Source organism: Schistocerca serialis, chromosome 3 (assembly GCF_023864345.2).
Source record: "Schistocerca serialis cubense isolate TAMUIC-IGC-003099 chromosome 3, iqSchSeri2.2, whole genome shotgun sequence".
NCBI classification, from domain to species: Eukaryota; Metazoa; Arthropoda; class Insecta; order Orthoptera; family Acrididae; genus Schistocerca; species Schistocerca serialis.
In genome coordinates, this window is record NC_064640.1 from 504,530,157 (window position 1) to 504,542,766 (window position 12,610).

At 43.7% G+C, this 12,610-nt stretch overlaps 1 protein-coding gene across 7 annotated transcripts in view; it reads left to right on the forward strand.

Moving 5' to 3' along the window:
• LOC126470388 (beta-1,4-glucuronyltransferase 1) overlaps positions 1-12,610 on the forward strand; it is a 323,239-nt gene that overhangs the window by 195,659 nt on the left and 114,970 nt on the right. For all 7 annotated transcript variants that reach the window (XM_050098223.1, XM_050098226.1, XM_050098221.1 and 4 more), the window contains exon 2: positions 9,084-9,137. The gene's annotated coding sequence lies outside the window, so the exon portion shown is untranslated. The remainder of the gene's footprint in view (positions 1-9,083; positions 9,138-12,610) is intronic.

Genomic DNA, 12,610 nt, shown 5'->3' on the forward strand with positions numbered 1-12,610 from the left:
ACCGCAGAAAACGTGCCTCCAATTGAAATTTATAGAAGAACGAAAGCTGTGTTCGGTGATCACTGATTTCGATAGTGTGTGCGAAGTTGGGTTGTTGTTGCCCGCAGTGAGGGAAACGGTGGTCGTAAGCTCAACTCGGCCACATCCGATTTTCTTCAGTTTCTGAAACAGAAAGAACTTATTCCAGGACTTCACTTCGATATTTACGAAGTGGTGCATGCAGAGATCAGGATGTGTCTCCTTAAAGTAAGTTAAACATACTACAGTGGCGTTCTTGACCTAGTAGATAGTGTCGGAAGTTCCATGCGGCTTTTCGCGGATGATGCTGTAGTATACAGAGAAGTTGCAGCATTAGAAAATTGTAGTGAAATGCAGGAAGATCTGCAGCGGATAGGCACTTGGTGCAGGGAGTGGCAACTGTCCTTTAACATAGACAAATGTAACGTATTGCGAATATATAGAAAGGATCCTTTATTGTATGATTATATGATAGCGGAACAAACACTGGTAGCGGTTACTTCTGTAAAATATCTGGGAGTATGCGTGCGGAACGATTTGAAGTGGAATGATCATATAAAATTAATTGTTGGTAAGGCAGGTACCAGGTTGAGATTCATTGGGAGAGTGCTTAGAAAATGTAGTCCATCAACAAAGGAGGTGGCTTACAAAACACTCGTTCGACCTATACTTGAGTATTGCTCATCAGTGTGGGATCCGTACCAGATCGGGTTGACGGAGGAGATAGAGAAGATCCAAAGAAGAGCGGCGCGTTTCGTCACAGGGTTATTTGGTAACCGTGATAGCGTTACGGAGATGTTTAATAAACTCAAGTGGCAGACTCTGCAAGAGAGGCGCTCTGCATCGCGGTGTAGATTGCTCGCCAGGTTTCGAGAGGGTGCGTTCCTGGATGAGGTATCGAATATATTGCTTCCCCCTACTTATACCTCCCGAGGAGATCACGAATGTAAAATTAGAGAGATTAGAGCGCGCACGGAGGCTTTCAGACATTCGTTCTTCCCGCGAACCATACGCGACTGGAACAGGAAAGGGAGGTAATGACAGTGGCACGTAAAGTGCCCTCCGCCACACACCGTTGGGTGGCTTGCGGAGTATAAATGTAGATGTAGATAACAAATTGGTCTTTCATTGGCAGTAATGTGTTCGTCACGAGAGTGACTATGTTGAGAAATATATATGCAGATCGAAGAACAAAGATGTCGAATACTAATGAAATCTTTCACATAACCCCACAGAAAGAAATCGCATGGGGTTAAGTCGGGAGAGCGTGGAGGCCGTGACATGAATTGCTGATCATGATCTCCACCACGACCGATCCATCGGTTTTCCAATCTCCTGTTTAAGAAATACCGAACATCATGATGGAAGTGCGGTGGAGCACCATCCTGTTGAAAGATGAAGTCGGCGCTGTCGGTCTCCAGTTTTGGCATGAGCCAATTTTCCAGCATGTCCAGATACACGTGTCCAGTAACCTTTTTTTTTCGCAGAAGAAAAAGGGGCCGTAAACTTTAAACCGTGAGATTGCATAAAACACGTTAACTTTTGGTGAATTGCGAATTTGCTGCATGAATGCGTGAGGATTCACTACCGCCCAGATTCGCACATTGTGTCTGTTCACTTCACCATTGAGAAAAAATGTTGCTTCATCACTGAAAACAAGTTTCGCACTGAACGCAAGCTCTTCCATGAGCTGTTGCAACCGCGCCGAAAATTCAAAGCGTTTGACTTTGTCATCGGGTGTCAGGGCTTGTAGCAATTGTAAACGGTAAGGCTTCTGCTTTAGCCTTTTCCGTAAGATTTTCCAAACCGTCGGCTGTGGTACATTTAGCTCCCTGCTTGATTTATTCGTCGACTTCCGCGGGCTACGTGTGAAACTTGTCCGCACGCGTTCAACCGTTTCTTCGCTCACTGCAGGCCGACCCGTTGATTTCCCCTTTCAGAGGCATCCAGAAGCTTTAAACTGCGCATACCATCGCCGAATGGAGTTAGCAGTTGGTGGATCTTTGTTGAACTTCGTCCTGAAGTGTCGTTGCACTGTTACGACTGACTGATGTGAGTGCATTTCAAGCACGTACGCTTTCTCGGCTCCTGTCGCCATTTTGTCTCACTGCGCTCTCGAGCGCTCTGGCGGCAGAAACCTGAAGTGCAGCTTCAGCCGAACAAAACTTTGTTTTTCTACGTATCTGTAGTGTGTCGTGACCATATGTCAATGAATGGAGCTACAGTGAATTTATGAAATCGCTTCAATCATTTGTAATAGCCCTGTAGTTCTAAGTTCTAGGGGACTGATGACCACAGATGTTAAGTCCCATAGTGCTCAGAGCCATTTGAACCATTTGAACTTCAATTTCTCTACATTTAAGGCAAGCTGTCATTCATCACATCAATTAGGAATTTTGTCTGTCGTCTTGTATCTTCCAACAGTCGCTCAACGACTACAACACACTGTACACCACAGCATCATCAGCAAACAACTGCAGGTTGCTACCCATCCTGTCAGCCAAATCATTTTTGTATGTAGAGAATAATCGTAATCTTGCCACTTGGTGCACTCCTGACAATATCCTTGTCTCTGAAGATTTGCCGACGGGGACAGTATACTGGGTTTTGTTACTTAGGAAGTCTTAGAGCTACTCACATATATTAATCTATTCCATATGCTCATACCTTCAACAGCCTGCAATGGGGTACCACGTCAAACGCTTTACTGAAATCAACAAAAGGTACTGTAAATCAACCATTACACTGAGAAAATGTATCCTTAATATATAAACTAAAATTCAAAGTACATCATACAAAAAGAGATCGACCATGAAGCATAGCATGAATTAGATTGATTTGCCTGGTATTTTAATCTCACCACTACATGTAGTAGTGAGCCCAATATTAACTCAAATTTCTCATGAAAATGTCTTCAGAGTTGGTGGTGCTTCTGTCGATGGACGAGAAATTGCTTGCTTGCTTACTTTTCAAAAATAACTGAAATTAAAGGCGGCGCAGCATAATAGTAACCATGCAATGGACGCTACATTGCCATGGGGCCTACACACTACATTACTACTGCTATTATTTTTATTATTATTACTAGCGAACCCCTTAATACTTAATAGCTGCTAAATACGTGTAAAAATTGGATATACGTCCTAATCTCCTTCGTCCACCCCCATTTGTCCATATTCTTCTCCCCGTCTTCACCCCCCCCCTCCCAATCTCTCTCTCTCTCTCTCTCTCTCTCTCTCTCTCTCTCTCTCTCTCTCTCTCTCTCTCTCTCTCACACACACACACACACACACACACACACACACACACACACACACACACACACACACACACACACGTTTAAGATTTTTTTTTATTGTTATTGCCAACGAAACCTTGGTCGAGAATTGAAGTCGAGCAAAATGAATCGGAGAGTCTGTTGGCATCATTGGTATACAGGATATGAGAGACCTTGCCTGCTGCTGCACCCTCTGAGGATAGTAGTTTTACCGACAATAGTTCTTACAGTTGTAATTAGCCAACAGATAGGACTTGAAACTTCCGGACGATTCGGATTCGATAGTAGTATTCTAATCATAAGCCGACAAGCCATAAAGATTATTTTCCTGCTTCCTGTGAAAACAGACTCTGAAGAAGAAAACAAATCAGCAAGTAGTTCCTGTTTAAAATTGTATACGTATAAGGAGAGCGAATAATATGGGAGAAACAGTTTGTCCAGTAGTCTGTCATGCTATCGCAGTTAAAACACTGCGAGAAAGAAACGGAAGCCGCACATTTTCATGTCACAACATTTTCTTTCTTGTGGTAGGTTTTAACGGAAAAGTGGCAGATCGTTGTCTGAAAAAATATAAAGCCCATATTCGTGTGAACGCTTATTATCGAATTTTGTAAAAATTCGAAAGTTATTGGCCGATTAAGTTAAGGGATTTTTGGTAACAACGTGAAACAACTTGGCTTTACATAGTAGTATAGGGAGTGGCAGTATTCATAATCGAAGCATTGGCAGCCTGAAGTCTTCAAATTACTGCCAGTTCAGTAGAAGTGACTCCAGCAATCACGAGATTTACAAACTAAGCATAACTTGGTTAATTTTAAATGGCGATGGAGATAATGGGCGAGGAGATTGGTCCTAGGGAGAGAAGAGGCGCAAAAGAAGCAGGTTTGCTAATACGCGTGTGTCGTCAATATGGTAGTTCATTTTCTTTTCTGAGTAGTATTTCAAGGTGATATTCACAATGCACTGAGATAGGCTTCATTCTGTAAGAACTATTCTAACAAATAAGTAGTTCCTGTTGTCTCACTGATTAGATAACTCGCTGTTTAACAAACCGTCTATGGAAATGAAATCAGTTACCTTAAGTATTTACAAAACAGGAATTCAAAAAAGTTGTTTCTTGTTCTGTAGTTGCGTGCTAATGTTGGTGGGGAAAACTGGGATGCTAGCTAATATTTCATTGCAATCAATGGTCCCCAACCTTTCCGAGACCATTACCTCTGAGTTCAGGGTACTGGACGAGAAAGCTTCCCATAATGTCAGTAGAGAAACGCTATGGAGTACCATGGCTCAACGAGGTTACTCATCTGACCTCATAAATACAGTTAAGAGTCAATACACACACACAAATTGTTACAGGTATGGGAAATACAACAAAAAAGCCAATGAACACGAAAAAACGAATAAAAGGAAAAAAGTTGCAGCAAATAGTGACAAATGACAACCTAAAAGTGCCCTGAAATGCAATCTCTTTCGTTTTGTCTACCGACAGACAACCAGTAAAATCTAAAACAGTCTCGAATAATAAAATCTTGGCGCAAGTAAAACATTTTAAATACCTAGGATGCGACATCACTTTGCAATATAACCATGACCTGGACTTAAAAGTAAATAAATTTACTTCCATATGTGTAACCCCAGCCTAAAAAGTTAGCAGAATAGAGCCAGGAAAGAAACCCAGCTGAAGTTTCATAAAACGGTAGCAGGACCAAACCTTTCTTACGCAAGTGAACCATGGGCGAAAACAAGCTCAAGAAATGAGATTTCTAAGCAGAGTGGAAGGCCGTACAGGGGAAGACCCGTAAAGATAAGAGGAAAGATACAGGAATATATAACCGAACGAGAAAATAAAGGAAAATCGGAGAAAATAGAAGGAAAATGTAGAACGTACGGGTGGAGAACGGTTCCCGGTTAATGACCTAAGTTGTAAATGCACTGGAAGAAGAAATGCAGAAAGAGGATGCAAGATATGGATACTGTAGTAAGCAATTTGCCTAATACAAGGAGGACTCTTATAACACCTTCCAATCCGTAACTTTCGGTACATTGACCGAGCGCAGTTGGAGGTCCATTGTGTTACGTAGGGAGCTGCGGCTTGACTGTTAGCGGTGAGCGGCTGGAGGGAAAGGGCGGAGTGTGGGGGACCACGGCAGCGGCCGCAGCAGGCGTGGGGAAACGTGGGGCACGTCCGGCGAGCCGCCTCTGACTCAGTGCGCGGGGAAACCCGCTGCTGCGTCAATACGTACGCCCGTGCCTGGCACAACATTGTTAGCGGCTCCGCTAGCAGCGTCAAAGCGCTCAGTTTGCACGGTCGACCGCCGTTGATTACGGCTGCCCTGTCCACTGGAAGGTTCATTATCTTAGGGGTGTGCACTTACAACTTAATCACGTACCGTTGGGAAACAGTTACTCCCCGTATGCTCTGTGCACTGGCGCTGGGAACACTCAAGTTCTTAGTGATCAATAAACGTTTTTTCTTTTATACCTCTACGCCATAAATTCTGATCAACTAGCCGAGATATTGGCCTTGTGGGACCATCTTACAGTATTTGTCCTTGGTTCGCCTCAGCCTTCGTAGTCTTCTACGAACAGTGCCAATTTGAAAACATCCTTTCGGGTGTTAGGACACACACAATTATGAAACACTGAAAAACTAGCACCCAACGCTCCAACCGTCGTCGCAGCTACTCTCTCAAAATCGACTGAACTGGTAAACTGCTGTTCACCCTGGAGAACATCGCCGCAAAAGAGGTAGAAATGTCTGTTATGTAATACACACATCAAAAAAAGTTTTGCATCACCTCGGTTCCGAGAGTTCCGGAACCTGTACAGAAAATAGGAACAAAGATCAAGATAAACATCATTTCCACCCATTTCATTGCTCATAAAAACCACACATAGCATGTTGTACCACCATACAGCGAAATGCCTGTACCCGACGTGGCACTCTATCCACAAGTTCATCAAGACACTGTTGATCCAGATTGTCCCACTCCTCAACGGCGATTGGGCGTAGATCCCTCAGAGTGCTTGGTGGATAACGTCCTCCATAAAGAGCCCTTTTCAGTCTATTCCAGGCATGTTCGATGGGGTTCATGTCTGGAGAACTTGCTGGCCACTCTAGTCGAGCGATGTCGTTATCCTGAAGGAAGTCATTCACAAGATGTGCACGATTGGGGGGGGGGGGGGGCGCGAATTGTCGTCCATGAAGACGAATGCCTCGCCAATATACTGCTGATATGGTTGCACTATCTGTCGGAGGATGGCATTCATGTATCGTACAGCCGTTACTGCGCCTTCCATGACCACCAGCGGCGTACGTCGGCCCCATATAACGCCACCCCTAAACAGCAGGGACCTCCACCTTGTTGCACTCGCTGGACAGTATGTCTAACTCGTTCAGCCTGACCGGGTTGCCTCTAAACACGTCTCCGACGATTGCCTGGTTGAAGGCATATGCGACACTCATCGGTGAAGAGAACGTGATGCCAATCCTGAGCGATCCATTTGGCATGTTGGCCCATCTGTACCGTGCTGCATGGTGTCGTGGTTGTAAACGTGGACCTCGCTGTGGACGTCGGGAATGAAGTTGCTCATAATGCAGCGTATTGCGCACAGTTTGAGTCGTAACACGTCCTGTGGCTCCACGAAAAGCATTATTCAACATGGTAGCGTTGCTGTCAGGTTTCGTCCGGGCCATAATCCGTAAGTAGCGGTCATTCACTGCAGTAGCAGCCCTTGGACGACCTGAGCGAGGCATGTCATCGACAGTTCTTGTCTCTGTATCTCCTCCATGTCCGAACAACATCGCTTTGGTTCATTCTGAGACGCCTGGACACTTCCTTGTTGAGAGCCCTTCCTGGCACAAAGTAACAATGCGGACGCGATTGAACCCCGGTATTGACCGTCTAGGCATGGTTGAAATACAGACAACACGAGTCGTTGTACTTCCTTTCTGGTACAATGACTGGAACTGATCGGCTGTCTGACCCCCCCTCCCCCATGCGTTAAATAGGCGCTGTTCATGCATGGTTGTTTACATCTTTGGGCGGGCTTAATGACATCTCTGAACAGTCAAAGGGACTGTGTCTGTGATACAATATCCACAATCAACGTCTATCTTCCCGAGTTCTGGGAACTGGGGTGATGCAAAACTTTTTATGAGTATAGTTCCGGCGATTCATCGTTACGCGGCCGAAAACCTAAAATAATTTTATACACGCTTGACAGGCATGTTTGATCTTAACAAGGCACGTCACGTCGGTCTGTTATCAATGGTTGAGCAGACACTTGAGGGAAGTCTTCAGACGTGAACAACAGGCTTCTTTAGTTTAGGTATTGAATATTATCTCGACATATCTAAACAGTTGAAAATATTATTTCAATCTCAGCTGCTGTTACTTTCTTACCTACTTCCTTGGTACGAAGCGCGAACTGCCATTCTAATGGTATAAGTTCGTCTGTACTTAAGGCCCTATATGTTTCCAGAAAAACTTTCTATCTTTAAATTCTTCAGTTAATCCCAATCGAAATAATTCGCCAAGATTAGTGTGTACTTCTATAGGCAGTTGCTTCCTTTCGAAAGTGAGGTAAAGAGTAGTATGAAGAAACATATCCTCCCTGACGTACGACGTGTCACGAACAGTAATGAACACAGCGTAGTTCAGCGAGGACTGCCTAACTCCAGAATACATGATATAATGCTCCCTCGTATAGAATATATGGCATTGATTCTGCGAAGACTGATGCTGAAATAGGCTAGCAAATATTTTTGAACGTGGTGGAAAACTGCCTACACGATGTCTGAACAGATTATTTTCGCACGAATGCGACTGGACCTTTTTAATTTCTCGCAACCTTTATTGTAGGGGCATGTTTCTAGCCTTAACACTAACTTAATGCATGATCGTGAATGACAAGATTTCACGCTATCTAAAGCCAAAGTTATTTAAAATTTAGTTCCCACGATTTACAATCAATTTTATCCATACTGTATCTCGGACGCAACCGTTAATGATTGTTCGTCAAAAGAACAACCAGCTGCAAATACTTAAACAGCTTTATTTTACTGCCGCAGCCGGTTTCGGGTTGTTATGCTCATCCTTAGATGCATAACTGCTCCTGTTACGTATTTTATTTATCAACAGCATGACATCCGGTCCTTCAGCATGTTCCAGTGGACAGAGTTTCGTCTTCCTTTGATCCTCCGAAATTTTCAGGATGATGCGCAAATTGTAGCAGTGCTGACAGCAAACACGCTATAAATAAATTTCCGTCATAATACTCTCGTATCTGACGCTGAAGCAGATATCAAGCATATTATGAACTATTCGCGTTCTACTGTGATTCATTTAGAATGTGTGTCATCTTTGTATTGCTACAATTTCCGCACCGTTCTGAAAAAGTCGAAGGATGAAAGCAAGTAGCACCGCCGTCCACTGGAACGTGCTGGAGAGTCGGGTGTCTGGTTGCTGAGAAATTAATGTAACAGGAAGCGTTAAAGCATCTGTAGATTAGCATAACAATCGGAAGCCAGTTTCGCATTAAGATACAGCTTTCCAAAAAATATTTGTGACTGTTTAAATTCTTTACCAACAAACGAAAACAAGTTTAGATGAAATTACACACACAAATATGTGTCACTGTATACATGTTAACGGCAATAGGGCACGTGTAGATGTCATCTCTTACATTCTACACCGAAATGTGTTGGAGTACATTTATAGTACGTAATACTTAATATATTTTCTTGTTCAGCATCTCTAGAATGGCTGTTCTGTTTTCTCTGCAGTTGTTGGACGTGACCCAGTCTGACACGTAGGCTGCCACTGGACTTCACGTAATGGTAAGTACCTCCACTTTTTATTTAACTAAGACAATTACACTGCCTATCGAAAAATGGGAAGCAACCACAATACATGGTCCGATGTCAATGTAACTTCATACAAATACACTCCGTCGGCGGGTGCGTAAATGGGGTTTTCTCTGACACGTAGAACAGCCACCAGAGTGCACTAATATTGTTACCAGGCCTGATGGGTATACAAGATGTGTACCAAGCACATCGTAACCCCTTCACACATGCCCGCCCCCCCTTCCCCCCCCCCCCCCCCCCCGCCATGCAAGCAGTAATACTGGATTCCCAGCAACATGGTCATCCGCATCACTGGTCAGAAATTAGTAGGAGTCGGACTAGAGAATTTGTGTACCAAGCGTAGGTTGCCGTTAACACACCACCACATACTGCTGCGTTTGGAGTGGTGCCGTGACAGGGAAACATGAACTATTCATGAATGGCGTCCATTTTGTTCAGCGAAGAATCGTGATTCTCTGCTACCTCGAATGACCATCGTCGGATAGATACAACTGGGGTACCAATTCAGACGTAAATTGTGTCCCAGTGACAACATCCAGGATATCAAGGACCAGTTAAAACACGTGTGTATCAGCTTGTCCCAAGAAAGGATAAAACTGCTTCGACAACCCTCCCAACCGGCATCATTGCACACATCCAGGCCAGACGGGTGAATACTTCACTGCGAAGTGGGCTTATGCAGCCTAGTTCTTAATAAACTTGCCTCGATTTTGTAATCACTCAAATAACATGCAACCTGTCAACCCGTGAAATTTTCCTCCTCTTCTGAGTGCTTCATATTTTTTTGTAAACCAGTGTGTGCTAGTCCAAAGAAGTTAGAGCACAGCACAATTAGATGAAAATACAGTTGATTTTTTTTTTAGGTGGTACTTAGGGAAATTTTGGAATTCTGTATTACAGTTCACGTTCACGTTCTTAGCGTCACTCCTACATTTTGTGAAGTATACGTGAAGGTACTACGTCAAGATACTTACAGCTATTTCGTCAAACGATACAGTATGCACCGATAACTGGGTTCCTTCCTTCCTTCGTTGATAAGCACCATAATCTTCGAACAGTTTTCTAGAGTTCCGAAATTTATTGGCAAAGAGCGGCCGCGCTTGGGTGAGGTCCCCCACCACACACACACACACACACACACACACACACACACACACACACACACACACACACACACAGCATAAAACGCACAAAAAGTCCGCGCATCCGTCTTATCTGTCGTATTGAAACTTTGCTTCTCCCCATCCTCCAAATCACCGCTGCAGTTTAATTACTATAGCCCGACACTTCGATAATTGTTAGGTTGCTCAATTGAAGCATTCAATTACCGTACTATCTCCCACCTACCTTTGAAGTCTTCCGCGCATTCTGACTCTGACTTCGTTTTATCTTATTTGACATTAATTACACCTTCGTGCCATTAAGTACGCTGTCTCCGTTTTTCCGCTGTGTATTTCATTCGGAAAACCGCATTTCGCACTATTCTGATTCAAACAATCTTTGTCGCGAGTATCTCGTGTGCGTTCGCATGGTTAATAAGAGAGTAATTCTTATATCTTAAACTGAAAGCTTACATAGTAGACACACAGTCCGCTTAAAAGTTCTTTTTATGGCCTTTACGTACGTCAGTTTTCATGCATGTGAAACGGATACAACCGAAACGCTCCTGGCTGTATGATATGCCGGACGCCTGTAGATATTCCCCAACATTATTATTATTATTATTATTATTATAAAGAGACTCTTAAGTGCGTAGAACCCACTATCTGTAGCTTAACCAGCAGCTTCCTGACTCGATTCTGTGAGTGGACAAATTTCCACTCAGTTGTGATCTGGTTGCCAGACAAATCTTAAGACGGTAATTAGCCTGGCCAAGATAGAGCCTGCTGCTAAAAGTCCAAAACCCACGTTTTACGCTGTACGTGGGTCTTCTCTGAATCTTAAAGTAGCTTAGGCTAGTATTTAGAGATTACCTGTCCTGCACGTGTCATTCATGCGATTCAGTCAAAAGCTACGAGATATTCGTATAGGTGACAGATGACAGTAACTGTAATTGAGATGGCAGCCAGATAAACAGTATGTTGGAGACCTTGGTGTGGTCTCTCATGACGGGAGCAGCGGTGTCGCGTCGCTGTGGCCGGATGTCATCTGATGCGGCGCGCGCAGACAATGCAAATGTCATCGTGTCAACTGGAGCACGCCAAGCCGGCGTCACCGTCTGCCTAAAGTGCCTGTCGCAGGTAGTGGTTTTGCGCTATGCACACGTGTTGCAAACCTGACAACAATTATATGACTGCTGGCAATACTAAAAGGGCCAGGCTTTTCCCCAGTTACCCTAGGATTTTGTTCTGGCGTAGGATGATACTGGATTATCGTAAACTGTACCATCATTATCAGTTAAGATATGTGAACGGCGTTTCAGATTCTGTGTTCAACTGTATCCTCCCCTGAAATAGACTGCTGTCAGTCTGCTCGGAGATACGAAAGTGCGTACAATCTCTCAGTACAATGCCTATTAAAGCACAGGAACGTTCAAATTATCTTTCCGTTTTATGAGAGTTTTTACTTCTTCTGGATACATAACATGTTATCTTCAGCTATGCGTGCTGAGTTTGGCCTAAAACAATTTGAGAATCCAATAGAAGGTAAGTACGTTGATGCTGAGGAAGACCTGCTAGTAGATAATTATGATTTGCCATGGGTTTTGAAACCCCTTCTCATAAGTGCGTATGATGAGAGCTTCGTACAGGCAAGCCAAGAGTCTTAATTATTTTCACTTTCATGTAAGTTTACGAGAATGACCGCCCCTCCATGGAAACTGTTACTTTAACGCAGTAAAGATTGAGCTTTCGGCCATTTTCACGTCCCACTGCTGGACTGCATGACTTGTACCGTTACACTTAAACAGTAAATGTGCCATAAATAGACGCGGTCTTACGGTAGTCAACCACAGTGCCACAGGGGTAAGGGTCAATAAACATGGTACTTAAGGGAATGGGATTGAAATCGCCATTTGGCCACAGTGATTGGTTTCCTGTTATATTTACTAAATCCCAAGGATAAGTGGAATCGAATTTGCGATGAAAACATCTATTATTTATTGTCTTGAAGTTCCCTCTGGCACTCCCTCTTCGCAGTGATGTATTTATTGCACATTGGTTACGGTTACAGTACATCATATTCATTTTATGTTTTTTCTAGAAAATATGTGCGAGGTTTCTCGCTGTACTTCATCGGGACACATACTACTCAACCATGATATTATTACACTTAGCCTTCCGTGGTAGTTACCGGAAATGGGCGGTGACAAACAAAAACCACATCAATTTTTTCGACTGCGTATACATTGTGGAAGTTGGAATAACTTCTGGTTGTTCACACAGCAGCACATTACAATCGGCTTCTAGCTCACAGTTACACACGAGACGACCTATGCGCCTTAA